At 48.7% G+C, this 17,532-nt stretch overlaps 1 protein-coding gene across 3 annotated transcripts in view; it reads right to left on the bottom strand.

The window, feature by feature from the left end:
- The window catches only part of VDR (vitamin D receptor), a 72,149-nt gene extending 54,822 nt beyond the window's left edge, over window positions 1–17,327 (bottom strand). For 2 of the 3 annotated variants that reach the window (XM_064284324.1, XM_064284326.1), the window contains exons 1-3: window positions 17,136–17,327; window positions 15,926–16,019; window positions 11,895–12,027 (exon numbers count right to left, since the gene is read on the bottom strand). The gene's annotated coding sequence lies outside the window, so the exon portion shown is untranslated. The remainder of the gene's footprint in view (window positions 1–11,894; window positions 12,028–15,925; window positions 16,020–17,135) is intronic. The other variant, XM_064284327.1, reaches the window with a different exon arrangement.
- Window positions 17,328–17,532: the final 205 nt, after the last annotated feature.

The raw sequence follows: 17,532 nt of genomic DNA, 5'->3' as shown, positions 1-17,532 counted from the left end.
GTTAGGAAAAGGAGCCCATTCCTCAAGATGCCTTACTTCCACCTGTTGGAAAATTGTCATATAAAACATAAAACTACATATAAGGGAAAGATTAGTCCAAAGGACTAATGGACCCCATCTACCACAGCCTCCACCAGACTGAGTCCAGTACAACTAGATGGTGCCCAGCTACCACCACTGACTGCTCTGACAAGGATCACAACAGAGGGTCCTGGACAGAGCTGGAGAAAAACGTAGAGCAAAATTCTAACTCAAAAAGAAAGACCAGACTTGTTGGCCTGACAGAGACTGGAGAAGCCCTGAGAGTATGGCCCCCAGACACCCTTTCAGCTCAGTAGTGAAGTCACTCCTGAGGGTCACCCTTCAGCCAAAGATTGGACAGGCCTACAAAACAAAATGAGACTAAAGGGGTACACCAGCCCAGGGGCAGGGACTAGGAGGCAGGAGAGAACAGGAAAGCCGGTAATAGGGAACCCAAGTTTGAATAGGGAGAGTTCTGACATGTCGTGGGGTTGTTAACCAATGTCATAGAACAACGTGTACTGACTGTTTAATGAGAAGCTAGTTTGTTCTGTAAACCTTCACCTAAAGTACACTAAAAAAAAAAGGACACACGCATATAACTACAATGCCTATGATGTGAATGAGATTGCAAGGGAGAAGCGGAGGAAGCAAGCCTGGGTTACATTTAATTTTGATTTAGATAGACCTCATGAGCTTCCCAGATATGATCACAACTCCCAGAAGGTTAGTAAGGCTGTCACTGCAGACAGCCTCTGTCTCTGTGTCCTTTACCTGGAGAGAACAGTTTCTGCCCCATGGAAAGAACCCAGTGAAAGAACGAGTGGCTGAATGTGTCCTACATCCCCCGGTCAAGGCTTGCCTGTCCTCTTTGTCTGTGGCTTGGTTGTTCTCAGGAGAGGCTGGTTCCCAGCACTGCTGCTCTAAGGACATATTTAACGACCGACTGGATGATGGGAAATTAAGTGGCTGATGATCCAGCAGTTGCAGGAAGCCATTTACCTCTGAAGATGTTTCTTAATCCTTTTAGAAACATAGGTCACCTTTGAGAACCTGATGAAGTCATGGGCTGCTACCCCATACAAGCCAGGGGTTAGTGGGTCACTCCATAGAAACCAGGCAATGAAATCCTATCCTATGGTGTGACCATCCATCAAGACTCTTTCTCAGTTGATTGTCCTTCTTGGAGCTGAGCAGAAGCCAGGGGTGGGAACCCTTGAGGCCGCAGGCATTGAGGCAGGAGATACTTGGCTTACTTAAATATATTTCTACTTCTTATCTGCAACAATTATTCCTGCAAGCTGCTTTTTCCAGTGGAAACTCTTTGTCAACAAGATTTCTGGACTGATTACTGCTCTCCAGGTAACAGGCAGGCTAGGCCCACATCACTGCCAGAAAGTGTGGGCAGCAACAGTGACTGGTGAAACATAAGGACCCAACCCACCATAAGCTGTAGTCCAATCTCTCTTCTTTAACAGCTAAAGAAACAGAGGTCAGCAAAAGGGAAGTGACTTGTCCAAGGCCACACAATGAGGAATTGTGCTTCCCCACCTCCACTGGGGCCAAGTTTAACCCAAGAACTCTAATCCCCAGCCTGGTCAACATCCAGAGGGACAGTGTGGTGTAAGGGAGAAGAGGGCTGTGGGAGGAGAAGTGTATTTGAGTCCTTGGAAGAGCAGAATTGTGGAGAGGTCTAGTAAGAGGGCCTGATGTGATTGCAGTGGGACCACCCAACTCTGACTCCATTCTTACAATCAATACAGAGAAACACAAGCATGGCTGAGTGTCAGTCACTCACACCTACCTAACCAACTCCCAGCCCAAGCCTCCATGGCTCAAAGAAATGGACAAGGACTCAAGACAGTCAGGAAACATTAGAAAGAAGTGAGATATGTCTCATTTCTCCCCAGTCTGGGTGGGTTTTTCTAGGATACCAGGATATGGGTACATCCCAGGGGTATCTGCCGCCACAGGCAGAAGCTGATTGGACAAAGAAGTTACTAGTCCAATAACTTAGAGACAAAGAAGTAGAAACTGGGTCAGCTGCAAAGGGAGAGCACCAAGAAAATAGATAGACTGGGAAGGCTACTCAAACCACTGCTATTGCTGGTGCTGCTGAGGGCTAAATGGAATTTTTTCTGATTTTCTAAAAATGATCAAATGCCTTCAGGATAACGGGAGAGAGCTGCTTCTTTCTCCCAAGAGATTCCCAAGCCCACTTTTCGCTATTTCCATGTGCCTATCCACTTGTGTCCTACTGTGGTGGCTTGTGTGTTGCCTCGATGCTGGAAGGTACACCACCAGTATTTTAAATACCAGCAGGGTCACCCATGATTGACAGGTTTCAGTGGAGCTTCCAGACTAAGACAGACCTGCCCCATCTCACTCCAATGTACCTGGCCTGCATTATTTTCCTTTACTTCCCTTCTGGGACCAATGTGATCTCTGAATTACTCTGACTCTTTCCTGACAGTGTGAAAGGTCAGTACTCGAGCCACAGGCCCTGCCAACCCCAAGATATTCAGGGTGGTTGGCACCAAATCCCCTGCTTTCCTCTATAACCACCTTGGCCAGCCTGATGCCCTTGTGTACCTGACCAGAGTCCAGCTTCTTCCAAATCCCATTCCTGTTTCCTCATCTACAAACAGGGATATGATAGTATCTGAGTCATAGAGCTGTTGTGAGGATCCAGTGAATTGATGTCTCTGTACCACTCAGAACAGTGCCTGGCACACTGGACAATTTCTATAAGTTACTGTCATTATTCGAGTTGTTACTGCTGCTAGGACAATCACTGGAGGACCAGGGCCTAGAAGCAAGGAGAAGAGCTGCAGGTCTCAGGGAGGTGCTGGGGAGGACAGAAAGCAGGCTCTTGGTCTCAAACACTCCACCCCCAGCAGTGTCCAGAAAGCCACATTTCTACTGAGCTGGGAAAAAACTGACCACTCCACCCACCATCTGTGGCTTCCAGACATCTGGCTGCTCAGGGTAGGGAGAAACAGATAGTTCTAATCTCTCCTCAAAGAATACTGAATATACTGTGGACTGCCAGAAGAACGGACAAATCAGTCTTAGAAGAAATACAACCAGAATGCTCTTATAAGTGAGGATGGTAAGACTTTGGCTCACTTACTTTGGAGAGCTTATCAGGAGAGATCAATCGCTACAAAAGGACGTAAGGGTTGGTAAAGTGGAGGGTTGGCAAAGGCAAAGGAGGCCTTCAGTGAGATGGATTGACACAGTGGCTGAAACCATGGACTCAAACATACCAACAATCATGAAGATGGCGCAGGACCGGAAAATGTTTTGTTCTGTTATACATAAGGTCGCTGTGAGACAGAGCTGACTCGATGGCAACTAACAACAATGATCTCTCCTCCAATAGGCAGACAAGCTAAGCTAGGAATCTGGACTTTTCTTCCACAAGGAAGACAAGGCCCACGGTGCCTATGTTTGCCAACTTCCTCAGCCCACTGCCCCTTCCTTTCCCTCCTTCACCCAGTGCTATCTCACCCCCCCGCCAGCCAGTGCTTGTCCTGTATCACGGATCTGTTATCACGCCAATGGGACCTGAAGCTTGGCAAGCCCGAGATGCTGTCTCGGCCTGTTATCAGGGCGGCGGCTGCTCTGCACCCCTCTCCCACCCATCACCACATGAAGTGGGAGGCAGAGGTGGGAAAGACTGAGCAGGTGCTGAGTGGGGAGCCAGGAGGTGGAAGTGTGGGCTGCAGCATATCTCTCTGGCCTCACATAGTGGTGGGCATTGGCCCTTGAATAGCAGGAATTTTAAATGATATTTTGAAGTTGAAGACTTTCAAATCTTATTCAAATTCCCAATCCAACCTCAATCGACCTTGAGTGTTTTAAGAAAATTAAAAAATGTGGCCTCTCTCTCACTAGTTCATTGGGAAAGGGCCCCAGAGGTCAGCAAAGCAGCAGGTCTTTTCCACGGCACAGTTGATGTCACACTGGTATACAACCAGGGCCATCCCTACCCCTTTGTGGGGAATTCTTTACCTGGGCATAGGATCATCAATAAATGAGCTGGAAGGGAGAAGTGGAGGAGAGAGTTGCAGAAAATTCAGTCCAGCTGAATAGAAGCTAATATGGTGTTTCATGAGACAAAACCAAAGGAAAGAACAAAGGGTTTAGCAAGGGCATAGAGACGTTGGTAAACAACGCAGTTGCCACATTACCCGTCCAATCCTCTTTTAATTAATCAATCTGTCAAGAGTGGTCAGATGTGGTTGCTGGGCACAGGGAGAGCTGAGTTACCAGACAGCCTACTGATCCCCAAATCTGCCCGCACTCGTCCAACTGCCCACTCGTCTCTGCTGAACAACGAGTTGCTTTCTGGTTGCCAGGAGTTGCATGAAGCATAAATACAGGGTGCTCGCCAACAAACAGCTTGGACCATGGATATGTGTGGAAAGACCTACACATGTGTAGGCACCCGCCAACCCATACCCTGAGTCCGGATGTCCAGAGGTACTGCTGGCTGACGTAACATAACCCTCAGAGCTATAATTGAAAATAACTCTTATTTCAAAATTTCAGGCCAAAATGTTCTAATCCGTCCAGAGGAGTCTGCCCCGGGGCCACAAAATGGTAGGAAATATCTGCTTTTGCCTAACCCATGAACCCCCTCAAAACTACAATCCGCCCCCCACCCCCCACACACACCCTGTGGTCATTTCCACTTCCTTGTTTTTCTTTGGTACCCAGGGGCAAAGATAGACCAGGTTTATTCCATGGAGCAGCCTTCAATGCTGCCTCAGGCAGAGAAGGAGCTCTAGTGGGACAACTTCTTTCCCTCCTCAGCAGACAGCTGTCTGTAGCCCCCCAGCTGTCCTGAGTGAGACCTGCTGCCCACCTGGGCATCCACAGCAGGTAACAGGCTTCCCACTGCCTTCTCTCCACACTCTTCCCAGCAGAGACCAGACATCCCTGGAGAATTGTGGCAGAGCTGGGCTCTGCTATGTCAGCAGGACTTGCTGCCTGTCACACAGCCTATGGGCAGCATTCTGGGGAAGGAGCCAGCAGCTGCCACAAAGGCCACCTGGTGCAGAGTTAACAGGACTGAGGTCCCTAAAGAACAGCTGTGCAAAAGCAGTGTGTGCCCCCTCACCGCCCCTGGGGGAGAGGTGGTGGTACCCCTACCCACAGCTTTCCCTTTTCTCCCCACCCCTTGCTTTTCCCAGAACTCCCTTCCGATCTGAAAAACAGCCCTGCAGCCAGGCTCTTCAGTAGCCTGGGATTGAAGTTTATCAGAGATTTAAATAATTCACTCCAGTGAGCTATTTTCTGCCCAGCTTCCAGAACAATAGCTCAGGGTGGCAAGCAGTGGGGTAGGCATGGGGGAGGAGGCTGGCCCTTGGTCACCCATCAGTGCAGGGCCTTTCCCATGCCCATTCTGCACCGCCCCCCTCTTCCAGGATATTTAGAGAGGTGGGGACCACAGTCAGGGACTTGGGGTTCAGGTCTGCCCCACCTGCTACCACCTGTGGCCTCAGATGGGGAGTGAGGGCAGCAGGTTAGAGAAGGTGTGTGGGAGTGGGGCTACTGTCTGCACACTGGCTTCAGTCCTCCAAGGATTAAAGTATGTTATACAAATTGGCACACTCCATAGAAATATACCACCACCCATCTGTCAGTTTGTCGTACTTTGGTGGCTTGTGTGTTGCTATGATGCTGGAAGCTATGACACCGGTATTTCAAATACCAGCAGGGTCACCCATGGTGGACAGGTTTCAGTGGCGTTTCTAGATTAAGACAGATTACTAAGAAAGGCCTGGTGATCTACCTCTGAAAATTAGTCAATGAAAACTCCATAGATCACAACAGAATATTGTCTGATACAGTGCTGGAAGGTGAGCCCCCTAAGTTGAGAAGGCACTCAAAATATACAGTGGCTGCAACAGTGGACTTGAGTACACCAACAATCGTTAAGGTGGTCTAGGACTGGGCAACGTTACATTCCGTTGTATATAACATCGCAGTAAGTCAGAGCTGACTCATTGGAAACTAACAGCACCAACAAAAATACAGAAATGTTAGCTGTAATTTTACTATTAGTCTCCCAAGTAGTATGAGGAGGAATAAATTCAGGTGTAATGTAGAAGGCTGGGGAAAAACATTTCAAAGTATTACATGGCACATGACCCTCTCTCTGCCATCATCAGGGCTGCATTCCCTGGGGTAGCCAAAAGGGCAGAGTGGGCTGCATAGTATATATGACGAATGTCATTCATTGCCCACCAAACCCAATCCAAAACCTTCCACTTTTTTTTTCTGCCCAAAGACCCTTTCTTGGACTCTTAGTTTCCTTCTGATTTCTATACAGACTTTTCTTTTAATGTTGTTATTGTTGTTAGGTTCTAATGGTTATGGGGAAATACCTGACTGGGTAGACAGCAGCATGGGGGTGGGTGGGGAAGGAATGAAGGAAGGAAAGAAAGAAAGGAGGCAGGAAGGGAGTGGGGGAATTTATTCAGTTTTTATTATATCTCACCAGAAAAAAAAACTCTATTATAAAGCTATTATCACATATGGCAGAAGTATCCATGGAGAGTGATCTATTATTCCTTTAATAAGGACTTCTATACAAACAAAGGCTACATCTGGCCCCACTCTATGTAACAGTCACATGTTAAAAGAAACAGCCAGCGGACCCACACTGGAGGCCTGCAGGTTATACCTGGCCTGTAGCTGTGTCCTGTTTACCCCCCTCCCACCTTCACCACTAGCAATGATAAATTTTTTACATTTATTGTCAGTGTTTTAAAAACTTGAGAGATTTTACTTTTAATCTGGATACCCAGTTTCCTACGAAAAAATTGGATAATCTGGTCACACTGGGCTGCAGTTCCCAGCAGCAGCACTGCTGGAGCTGAGGTAGGCACTGCTCCTCTAGACCAGGCTGGGCCCCAGTTGGACCCCTTAACTCCTGGTCCATTCCATTGGAGTTTGCTTCCCGCCAGCCTCCTTCATGACCTGCCTGGCCCCTGAACCAGCTAGCAACAGCAGCAGCAGCAGAGTTCTGTGATTTAAGGACCAGAGACGGATTGCCCAATAAGCTACAGACGGGCTTACTTGTGCGTATTTACGAATCTGTAGTGTGTGTACCTTGTTTACTGGTTTACTGGCTATTCCGCCCTGTGAGACACAGTTAAGAAAGAGAATGGGTTCTGGAGGCACCCTGCCTGGGTTCAAACCCTGGCTCCCGCTTACCAGCTGTGTGACTAGAACCAATAACTTGAGCTCTCTAAGCTGTTCCCTTGTTTGTAAAATGAGAAAAATAACAACCCCCACCTCACTGGTCTGAGAGGATTTCCTGAGAGGTGGGGACCGCAGTTGAGGGCTTGGTTCTGATACTCCTATGTCCTTTTCTCAAAACTGATGCCCAAAGAAAATAAATAGCCCTTCCAGTCACTTTGACAAAAATGCAACTCAGCTTGAAGCACACAGCACGTGCTCAGTAATTGTGAGTAGCTATGGCACTGGGGTTTTTTTTTTTTTTTTTTTTTTAATGCATGGAAACCCTGCTGGCGTAGTGTTAAGAGCTATGGCTGCTAACTAAAAGGTCGGCAGTTCAAATCCACCAGGCACTTCTTAGAAACCCTATGGGGCAGTTCTACCCTGTCCTTTAGGGTCTTATGAGTCAGTTTGGCTTATTATTATGCACAGTTGGTACCATAACTGGGGGGAATGCATCTGAGCTGCAGCCCAGCTTGTTAAGATGTTTTAACTACACAAAACGATTGCCCTTCAATTCTCCTTTCTAGCTCAGGGCTCCTGGTCTGACATACAAACATGTTTTCATCCAATAAACAGTTATTGAGCATATTTGTGCTGTGTTAGGTACTGTGTTGAGTGGTGGCACCTCGGAGATGGGATTCAGACCCTGCTCTCATAAGGCTTAGAGTAAAGTGGGGAAATGGACAACTAATAATCACGGAGCTGCCAGGTAAGGGCTCACTTGGAGGTTAAGCACAAAGCTCTCCCGAACCAGCTCTGCCTGGAACCATCCAGAAGCTTAGCATGCAAGGAGGAACCGGGGGTGGGCGTGACTCTTTTTTCTCTCCCTCCTGCGCCCTAAGCCTTTCTGGAGCTTTACTAAGTAAGAGACACGGAACCGTGAAATAGTTTTACTTCACCTCCAAGTTTCCCTGGCTGCGCATTGATGTCTTCCGCTACACATAAGTTAACATAATTCCACTTCAACAAAGCCATTCAAATCTCAAATGGAGTTCATTATACTGGAATTTTACCTGGGGCAGCCCAACCCCCAGTTCTTAACATCATGGCACCCAAGATGTCGAGGTGCTTGCCAAATAGGCAGGGCAGAAGTAACTCCCCGCCCCTGGCAGAAGTCTGGAAATTCAGAGCCCTTTCGAACAAACAACTCTGCCCTAAAGGTGTTTTCCAGCATCTTCCTGGCCAGCCTGGAGCTGTCCAATTCACCCTCAGCAGCACCACCTGCTGCCTTCTTTCCAGCTCTCCTCCACAGGAAGGATGGGCAGGAGAAAACTGAGCTGAGTGAACTGGACTCTGTGCAGGGAAAGGCAGTGGGCAAGTGAAGAAGGGGTATCTGTTCTGGACTTAGAAAGACCTGACTTCAAGTTCTGGTTCTGACTCAATGACTCTGACCCTGGCTCAATGACTTTGGGCAAGATATTTAGCCTCTTTAACCTCTTTGAACCTCAGTTTCCCTCTCTGTAAAATGGGGATAATAATATTCCTTATCTCATTGGACGATTGAGGGGCATAAATGAGGAAATGCATAAAGAAACATTTGACACAGTGTGTCAGAGTGACATAGTAAGTTACAACAGCCAGTGGTTATTATGATTGTCAGCTATGACATGATACGTTACCCTCGCAAGGGTCAAAGTTTGGTAGAGAGAAAGAGAGACACTGAGGTGGAGTTACTGGGATAGGTGGGGGTGGAAGCAGAAGAGTAGGTGGGGTCCTGCTGCTGAGCCCAGCACCGGCCTGGTGACCAGGGCAGAGGCGCTTGCCTGCCCATGGAGCCACAGCACCCACTGGGTGGATAATTACAGAGTTGAGGGCTAGAGTAGCCCTTGCCACTGCCCAGCCACATTCTTTTGTCCCACGAGTGGCTGGCTGGGTGGGCAGCTGATTGTTGATGTGGCTGGGTATATCTAGCATTCCTTTTCCCCCACACCCTTGGCAGGGGAAGGGATGCTCTGTGGACATTCTGCTCTATTCTCTACGGCATCTTCTCTGTTCCCTCCACTTCAACCCTCCTTCTCAGACCAGAGAAGTCAGAGGCCCAAAGAACAAGGGCAGATTCTGAACAATTGGTCAGTGAAGACTATTAAAACATTGATCCACCTCACTTACAGGCTTTATATTATCAAGAAGCCCTGAACAAACATAAATCCCATCATTGCCCCCAATCCCATACACTTTGTCTAGCCAGCACACAGGTAGTTCTGGTACTTCCATGTTCTTTTCTCAAAATCGATGCCCAAGGAAAATAAACATCATTCCCAACCCCCTTGGCAACGTGATTCAGTAGGTATTGATTGAGCATCTAGTATGTGCTTAGCACTGATACTAGTCTCTTGGTTGAAGCGAACATAATGTCAACTGTTGGTGAGGATGTAGAACCATAAGACTCCCTCACCCACTGCTGGTGGAAGCCTGTAGAGAAAGGGCTCCACTGCACCCACACTCAGCCTGGAGCTGGTGAGTAATGTGAGAAACAATTTAGGATTATAGTGATACTGAACATGGAATTCCCTGTGACCCAGTAACTCCATTTTGAAGAATATGCCCTAGAGAAATTCCTACACACGTACAGGAATACATAATATTCCTGGCTGCATTGTTCAGAGTAGCCCCAAACTAGAGAAAAAAAAACAACAAAAAACCCTAATGTCCACCAACAACGGGGACGTTATACAAATTGTGGCACATTCTGACAATGGAATATGGCAAAGTAGTGAAAATTAATGAACTACAGCCAAGTGCATCAACATGGATGACTCTCAGAAACACGATACTGAGTAAAAGAAGTGCATCACAGAGAACATACATGCATGTAAACGTCAAAGACATGCAAAACTAAACAGCATCTTGTTTGGGAAAACACACATAGGTGGTAACTTATAAAAAACAAGGAAATAATCAAAACTAAAGGAGGGATTCAAGGGGGAGAGGCAAAGGGATCTTCGAAGGCACTGCTAATATTACATTCCTAATTTGGGTGGTGGGTATAAACCAAACTCACTGCCATCAAGTTGATTCTGACTCTTAGAGACCCTAGAGGACAGAGTAGAACTACCCCACAGAGTTTCCAAGGAGCGCTGGTATAAAAAAAAAACAACAAAAAAAAACACTGGTATAGGGTATATTAAATTATTCTTTAATACGTACATATGCATATCTTGTGTGTATATTTTGCAGTCAAAAAATTTAAAAAGCAGTAAACTAAAAGAATTGAACCTGTGTCCCAGAGCGGTTAAGTAACTTTCCCTAGGTCATCAACTAACAAATGACGGGAAATCAATTTGCTGAATCTGAGTTTAGTCCTAGGCGTCAAGACAACCATTACTGGGCTTTATGGGGGCCTCTAACCACCACTCACAATGACGGGTTTCTGGGCTAGTAAATTTGAAAACAATTGCAAGAGTCTATCTCTTTCTCAAGGCATCTATGGGTGGCTCAAACCATAAAGTGCTCTACTAACCAAAAGGTTTGTAGTTCAAACCCACACAAGGGTATCTTGGAAAAAAAGCTTGGTGATCTGCTTCTGAGAGGTCATGGTCTTGAAAAATTAGGGAGCACAGTTCTGTTCTGCACACACAGGGCTGCCATGAGTTGGAATCCTCTGCGTGGCAACCGGTTTGGTTTTTGTTTCCTTCTTTTTCACTGCTAAATACTCAGTGTTTTGAATAGTGCCCGGCACATAGTAGGCCCTTGAGGCACATCTGCTGAATGGCTGTCTCAACAGAAATCTCTACTTACATCATCTCTAATCCGCACATAACCCTGCAAGGGAGCTATTATCGTCCCCAGTTTAAAGATAAGGAAACCAAGATTCAGGAAGATTAAGAAAGTTGCCCAAGGTCACAAGCTAGAAAGTGACAGAGCCAGAATTTGAACCAACTGAGTTGCTATGAGTCGTCAGAACCTACTCGATGGGAACAGGTTTGCTTTTTGTTTTTTGGTGTGTAACTCAAGGAGCCCTGGTGGCGCAGTGATTAAGAGCTCGGCTGCTAACCAAAAGGCTGGCAGTTGGAATCCACCAACTGCTCCTTGGAAACCCTATGGGGTAGTTCTACTCTCCAATCAGGTCGCTCTGAGTCAGAATCTACCAGATGGCAACAGGTTTTTGTTTCTAACTCAAGGAGTTCTGGTGGCACAGTGGTTAAAGCACTTGGTTTCTAACCAAAAGGTCAGTGGTTCGAGCCCACTAGCTGCTCCATGGGAGAAAGCTGTGGCAGTCTGCTTCTGTAAAGATTTACAGCCTTGAAAACCCTATGGGGCAGTTCTGCTCAGTCCTATAGGGTTGCTGTGAGTCAGAATTGGACTCGACGGCAGTGGGTTGGGTTTGGTTTTTGGTGTCTAACCTGAACCCTGTGTTTTCCCCATCCCACCAGGCTGCTAATACAGCTTCTAACAGCACTACCTAAAATTTCAGTTGTTCCAAGGAGCCCCGGGAACCGCAGCTGAGGGGTCCCTCCTCCTCTTCCACCTGTCTCTAGGCTCTCTGGCTGGGCCCAATGCCAGCAGGCAGTGTAGAGCTGGGGTTACAGGCTAACTCTGTAGCCATGGGCAGGTTACTTCACCTCTTTAAACCTTAGTTTCCCCATCTTTATGGTGCAGATAATAGTAGTACTTACCCCACAGAAAAGCTGTGAGAATTAAAGACAGAAGTCAAGTGCTCAGCACATTGTCTACGGGAGACTATCAGACGAAGCTAGCAGCCATGTATCCTTTCAGGTAGGCTAGGTCAGGAGTGCTCTTTAAGGATAGCTAGGAGGGGAAAAGGTAACCAGGGTGAGAATGACTCCTAGTTGGCCAAGGAGGCAACCATCTTGTACCTCCTTGCACTTAACACATAATAGGTTATCAATAAAGCAGTTTGTTTGCAACTTAAAGAATGTTTCTTAGTTGCCTTCCAGCCCATTCAAGTCTTGGATGATTGATGCCATGCAATCTCTCTGCACGGTTCTACCTTTCTTGCGTTCTTGTTTGCTGGTTTTAACCCGAGTCAAGCGCCTGAGACTGCCAAAGTGAGCCTGACAAAGTGAGCCTCCTTCTGTGAGTCCACGGTCCCCCGAGTAACCTCTGGGAAACCAAGCCTGCTCCTGGGTCAACTTGTTCAAACTAGTTAGTAATTCTAACCCTGCCATTCACAGACGTTTATTGCTACCCTGTTAAGTACGAGATACGGCAGTAAAAGCCTGGTGGCTGCCCTGTGAACGCAGAGGCACCTGAGTTCCAGGAAAGTGAAGAACACCAGCTTTGGCATCTGACAGAGCTGAGTAAGAGTCCTGGCTCTCCTGCTCACCTCACCAGCTGTGTCACCTTGGCATGTTGATCACCTTCACAGAGCTTCAGTTTCCCCAATCGTAAAGTGAACATAATAGTGGCTCCTATCACACAAGGTTGTGATAAAGTCTGGGGAGGCTGTACAGGTAATGCTTTTAGCACAGCACCTGGTCCAGTGTGAGCACTTAGTGAGTAGCTATTCCTGGAGCTGTAACTCCAGTGCCAGCAGGTGGCACACACTGGATGTGTCACCAGCAAAGCCTTGGACCTCATGGATGCCCCATAGTGATTGGAATTTCACACCTTGCATAACACTTCAAAGCTTCCACTAGTAATCAGAAGGCCAGTGAGAGGCAGCAGCTTCTCAGGAACCAACTGCTGGGTCCTGCCCAAACTCCACTTTCCCGCTGATGCAGCTGCCCACACCCTGCTCAGGACCAGGACTCTCCCCTGTGCAGAATAAGGACTTTGTGTGGCATCTGGTTCTGGAAACACTGCTTAGTCTATTCTTTGGGCCGGAACCTGCAGGGCAGGTTTGCAAAAGCATGACACACACTCAGACTCATAGAGAACCTACTGCTTCTGCCTCTTGCTCCTGCCATTGACCGGCCAGCCACCCCTCTCCTCAAGCAGCCACCTCCACCTCCCCACAAGTTGCTTCAATGGATGGGACTTCCCAAGAAGTCTTCACTTATCTTTTTCATCCTTCTGAGATGAGAACTACTTCCCTCCCGCCAGAGTAGACAAGTGTCACTACACAGTCTTCGAGAAGGCTCCACTCTCCTATGCCTGACACCCCAATCCCCACATGCTGGGCCTCTGGGGCTCTCCAGGGAGCCTGCCCTGAGCCTCTGGATCATGAGGCCCAAAGATTCAGAACAGGGAGCAGTTTCTCTTCCACACGTCACCACAGCAGGATGCTGGGTTGAGCAAGAACAGGCTGTCCCCACCCTGGGCCATTTCCCCAGTAGTCAGACCAGACCAGAGAGACAAACTGTAGAATCCAAGGGAACTGACTCCATCTCCTACTAAGCAGCTTTCACTTTGCTTTCCATTTTCCAGGTCCTGGTGACACCTGACCTGTGTTGTTTATCTACATGGGCAACGTTTCACTCCCCTTCTCTTCCTGGTTGTTTACCTGCTTTAGGGTTGGACTTTCCTGTGGGAGGGCATGGTCCCCAGAGGTCTGGGAAGTTTGATGGACAAAATGAAGAGGCTGCAGATATGGGGAAAGAGGGAAGGGGAAGCTTGAGGTTGAGTCTTGGCTTCAGTATAAATCCCAATTCCCCCTGGGGTAGCTGAAGAAGAGTTGGCAGGTCTTCCTGTCCCAGTCAGAGGTAGGGGTGGGGCAGAAAAACCAAAGGCGGGGCCAGTCACAATCAGGGGTGGTGGGCTAGGTCATGGGAGAGCAGGGCTTGGAGCGGTGCTGCCCTTAGGGTAAAGACCAGGGAGCAGGTTAAGGCGTTGGTACTGCCCTCAGAATTAAGCCTCCCATGTTTCCCTCATGATTAAGCCCCATCTCCTCTCTTGCCCTCGCCACTGTGACCTCTGTTGTGTTTGGAGTAGTGTATACCAGGATCCTCTATCACTGTTGTTGTTAGGTGGTGTTGAGTTGATTTCAACTCATAGTGACCCCGTATGCCAGTTCTACTGCCCCATTGAGTTTTCTAGGCTGGAATCTTTACAGGAGCAGATTGCTAGCTCTTTTTCCCACAGAGCCACTGGGTAGGTTCAAACTGCCGAGCGCCTAACTGTTGCACAACCAGGGCTTCTTCCCTCTATCACTAGAATGACTAAAGGTTCGCATTTGCTCCAGACAGTTTCAGTTTGTCTTTTGTCCTGGCGTACATATAAATAGCAGCCCTTTCACTCTCAGAAGTATCCTCACTTGAATGATAAACTACATGGTCACTCTCTCTACCTCACCCAGGAGGGCACTGGCATGGAAGAGGGTTAATGGGAAATCGGGGGAAGCATAACTAGAAGAGAGGCCCTTGTGGTTCGGAGCAACACTCAGGCTGGCTTCAGTCCAGGTGGATCCTCTCAGAACTGGACAGTGGTGGAGGGAAAGCCAGACAGCTCCTACCCATTCTGGGGCTCAGACTGTCTTGGTCTGGTGGGTTCTGCTTCCTGCCATCCTTCAGATGGCCTAGCACCATGCTGGGTACACAGGAGGCACTTAATAAAATCTTGTCATTTCCTTTCTTTCCTCTACCTGTTCCCAAAACAGACTTGCCGCAGTGACAAATGGAAAGTTGGAATCCTATACTTCTCCCTGTCCAGTAAAGAAGAGGGAAACACAAACTGGAAAGTCATCCTAGCTCAGACTTCCAGGTCTTCCTGTCTCTGCCTCTCCAACCACTAGCACATAACTGCTGAACAGTTGACAACAGGAGGGTTTCCAGCAGAAGCAGATCTCAGCCAGGCTGGTCGCTGCCTCCTTAGGATATGGGGTAAAGAAGTGAACAACTGGAACTCTCTTTCTTGTCTTAGGTAAACACTTGGCTCTGGCCCACTGGACCTAGGCCATCCCCTAAGCATGGAGCACACTGGCTCAGGACATTGGTTTTGGACTCTGGCTATTTGTTCAGGAGTGTGGGGGAATCCAGAAGGTCCTCTTACAGTGTCCTCTGAGACTTAGTCCAAAAGAAGATCAATTCTAAGGCAGAACAGGGGAAGAAGACTGAGAAACCATAAACACAAATAATCAGGGCATCCCAAACAGCACCCAGACCTTCCACAATATTTATACCAATAAATTGTAATAGTCTTGGCTGAAAAGAAGTGAGGGATCAGGAGAGCTTCCTAACGCCCTCTCTTTCCTTTTTTCTTACCCCACTCTCCAATCCTTCCTTTAACTTGGTTAGAGTCCAACTCATGGCTGATCAGAGACCAGCCAAACCTTAAGCCATGGGCCCCAGCCAGAGCACAGACTGTGAATTCCCCAGCGTTTTTTTTTTGCAGTTTGAGTCAGCCCACAGGCTGGTTGGCCTCCATGATCCTTCTCCAACGGGTCCAGAGAGCCCACTGAATGGGGGCAATGGACCCTGGGGCCCCTATTTCTGCCCAAGGATCTCTAACACCCAAAACAAAAGCCAGAGAGAAATTTACAGTCTTACTACCTCCTACTTTGGCTGTATGCCAGTCCAAACCCTATTCCAGAAAGATCCACCATCTCCTCCAGCACTTGGACATGGAAGGGCTGGGGCAGATCCCCAAAAACACAACACTCTCAGTTTGTAGAGTTGAGGCTCTAATGTCCAGTTAACCCAACTCCACCTCACCAAACCACCCCCAGTCCCTAGCCTGAGTTAAAACCTTTGTCAACACCTTGCTTTCCCTAGTCCCAGAACCTTCCCAATTCCCCCTGTATACCTACCTCACCAGCAGGGATGAGCAACTAACAAGGTCACTAGGCAGAAATGGAATGACAGTCTGGACAAGTCTGCAATGCTGGGATGCACCTCCTGATCCTGGGAGAATGAAAAAAAAAAAACTGTGGATTTGCCTCAAAGTCACATTCCCTTCACAACCAACTCTTTCTGGAATCAGAACATCCCATCGTCATTGCTGTGTTGGGTGTCTGAACCCCTGACCCCTTCAATAGCAGCCAACACCAGCCATGAGGATAATAGCTTTCCAGCAGGGAGCTGGAGCAGAGCTGAACTCTGCCCAGGAGAGCTTCTGCAATGCTCAGAAAATGCCTGCCCAACTGCTTGCCTGGGCTCTGGCCCCTCTGGCTGCAACTGAGCCCAGACAGGAGGCTGACTCACTCACCACACAGAGGAGGAGGAAGAGGAGGAGAAGGAGGAGGAGGTACAGGAAGAGCTTGGGCTCAGAGACCCAGGGCTCCCCTAGCCCAGGCAGCTGGGTCTCAGCCTCAGTGGTCTGGGGCGGGGGGGGGGGGGGGGCGATGGTCACTGCCCCTGGAGACCACAGGCTGCTCTCTAGAAGATAGTTCCCCCTGGATGCTCCTCACCTACCACCCACAGATGTGGGACCCCTCACCTCCTTTAAGCAGAAACTACTCCCTGAGTTCCCTTCTCTATTAATGCTGGCCCTTGAGTGTCACTCACTCACCTATGGGCAAGCTCTCCTGAAACAATAAATCCAGTGCCCTAAGGCTAATTAGGTCTGAAATCATTAGTGGTTTACAAATAAAAAGTCAGGAAACGAAATGAAAAAAAAAAAAAAAAGCCCTACTTAAAAGACCCAACCCCACAGCCACAGGTGACCGTAAGTGGGCCCAACGAGAGAATAAATAAGTCGACACACTCCACCCCCAGAAGTCCTTCGCACCATCGACAGCCAGTCTCTCCCTTTCTTGTTCCTTCACTCCACGCCAAGGCACCCGGGCAGAGGAAAGAAACAAATGTTTCTTGTTGCCCAAGTGCTGAGCACTGTGCTAGCGAGGCATTCTGCGTTCATCTGCCAGAGCACCGGGGCACCGAGGAGGTCCCCGCTGCCCTCGCCAGCTCGGCATGAACTTCAGTCAGCTCCTTCTTAGCCCTCAACGCCCCTCAGTGTCTCAGTCTCATGGCATCACAGCCCGGCTCTCAGTCTCCAAAGTGGCCCCTACTTAGACTTACGACTTAGACTCGAGGGCTTGCGCTCGGGCACTCAGGCTCCGGCACTCCCGACGTCCCGTCCCAGGGCCTAATCTCTATTCTGGGACCCCCTTCCACGCTGCTCCCGGGTCCGCACCTGGTCCCGCGGGTGGACACGCTGCTCGCGATCGCCGCACCTCGGGTTCGGTGGCTGCCTTTTGACAAGCAGAGCCAGCCCAGCACCTGGCCCCGCCCATCGCGCAGGCCCCGCCCCCGGGCCAGGGCTGTTCCTTGGCCCCGCCCGCCGGTCCAGTCGTCTCTAGCCGAGAGCTGCATCTGCGCTGCAACCATCTTGACTTGGACTCAACCACTGCACTGTCGCCTTGGAGATTCTGCTGTCCTGTAGCCCTCCATGCCTGCTGTCCCAGGGCTAGGCATG

The sequence above is a fragment of the Loxodonta africana genome, chromosome 4 (genome assembly GCF_030014295.1).
Source record: "Loxodonta africana isolate mLoxAfr1 chromosome 4, mLoxAfr1.hap2, whole genome shotgun sequence".
Lineage (NCBI taxonomy): Eukaryota > Metazoa > Chordata > Mammalia > Proboscidea > Elephantidae > Loxodonta > Loxodonta africana.
This window is presented reverse-complemented; position numbering and strand designations above follow the sequence as displayed.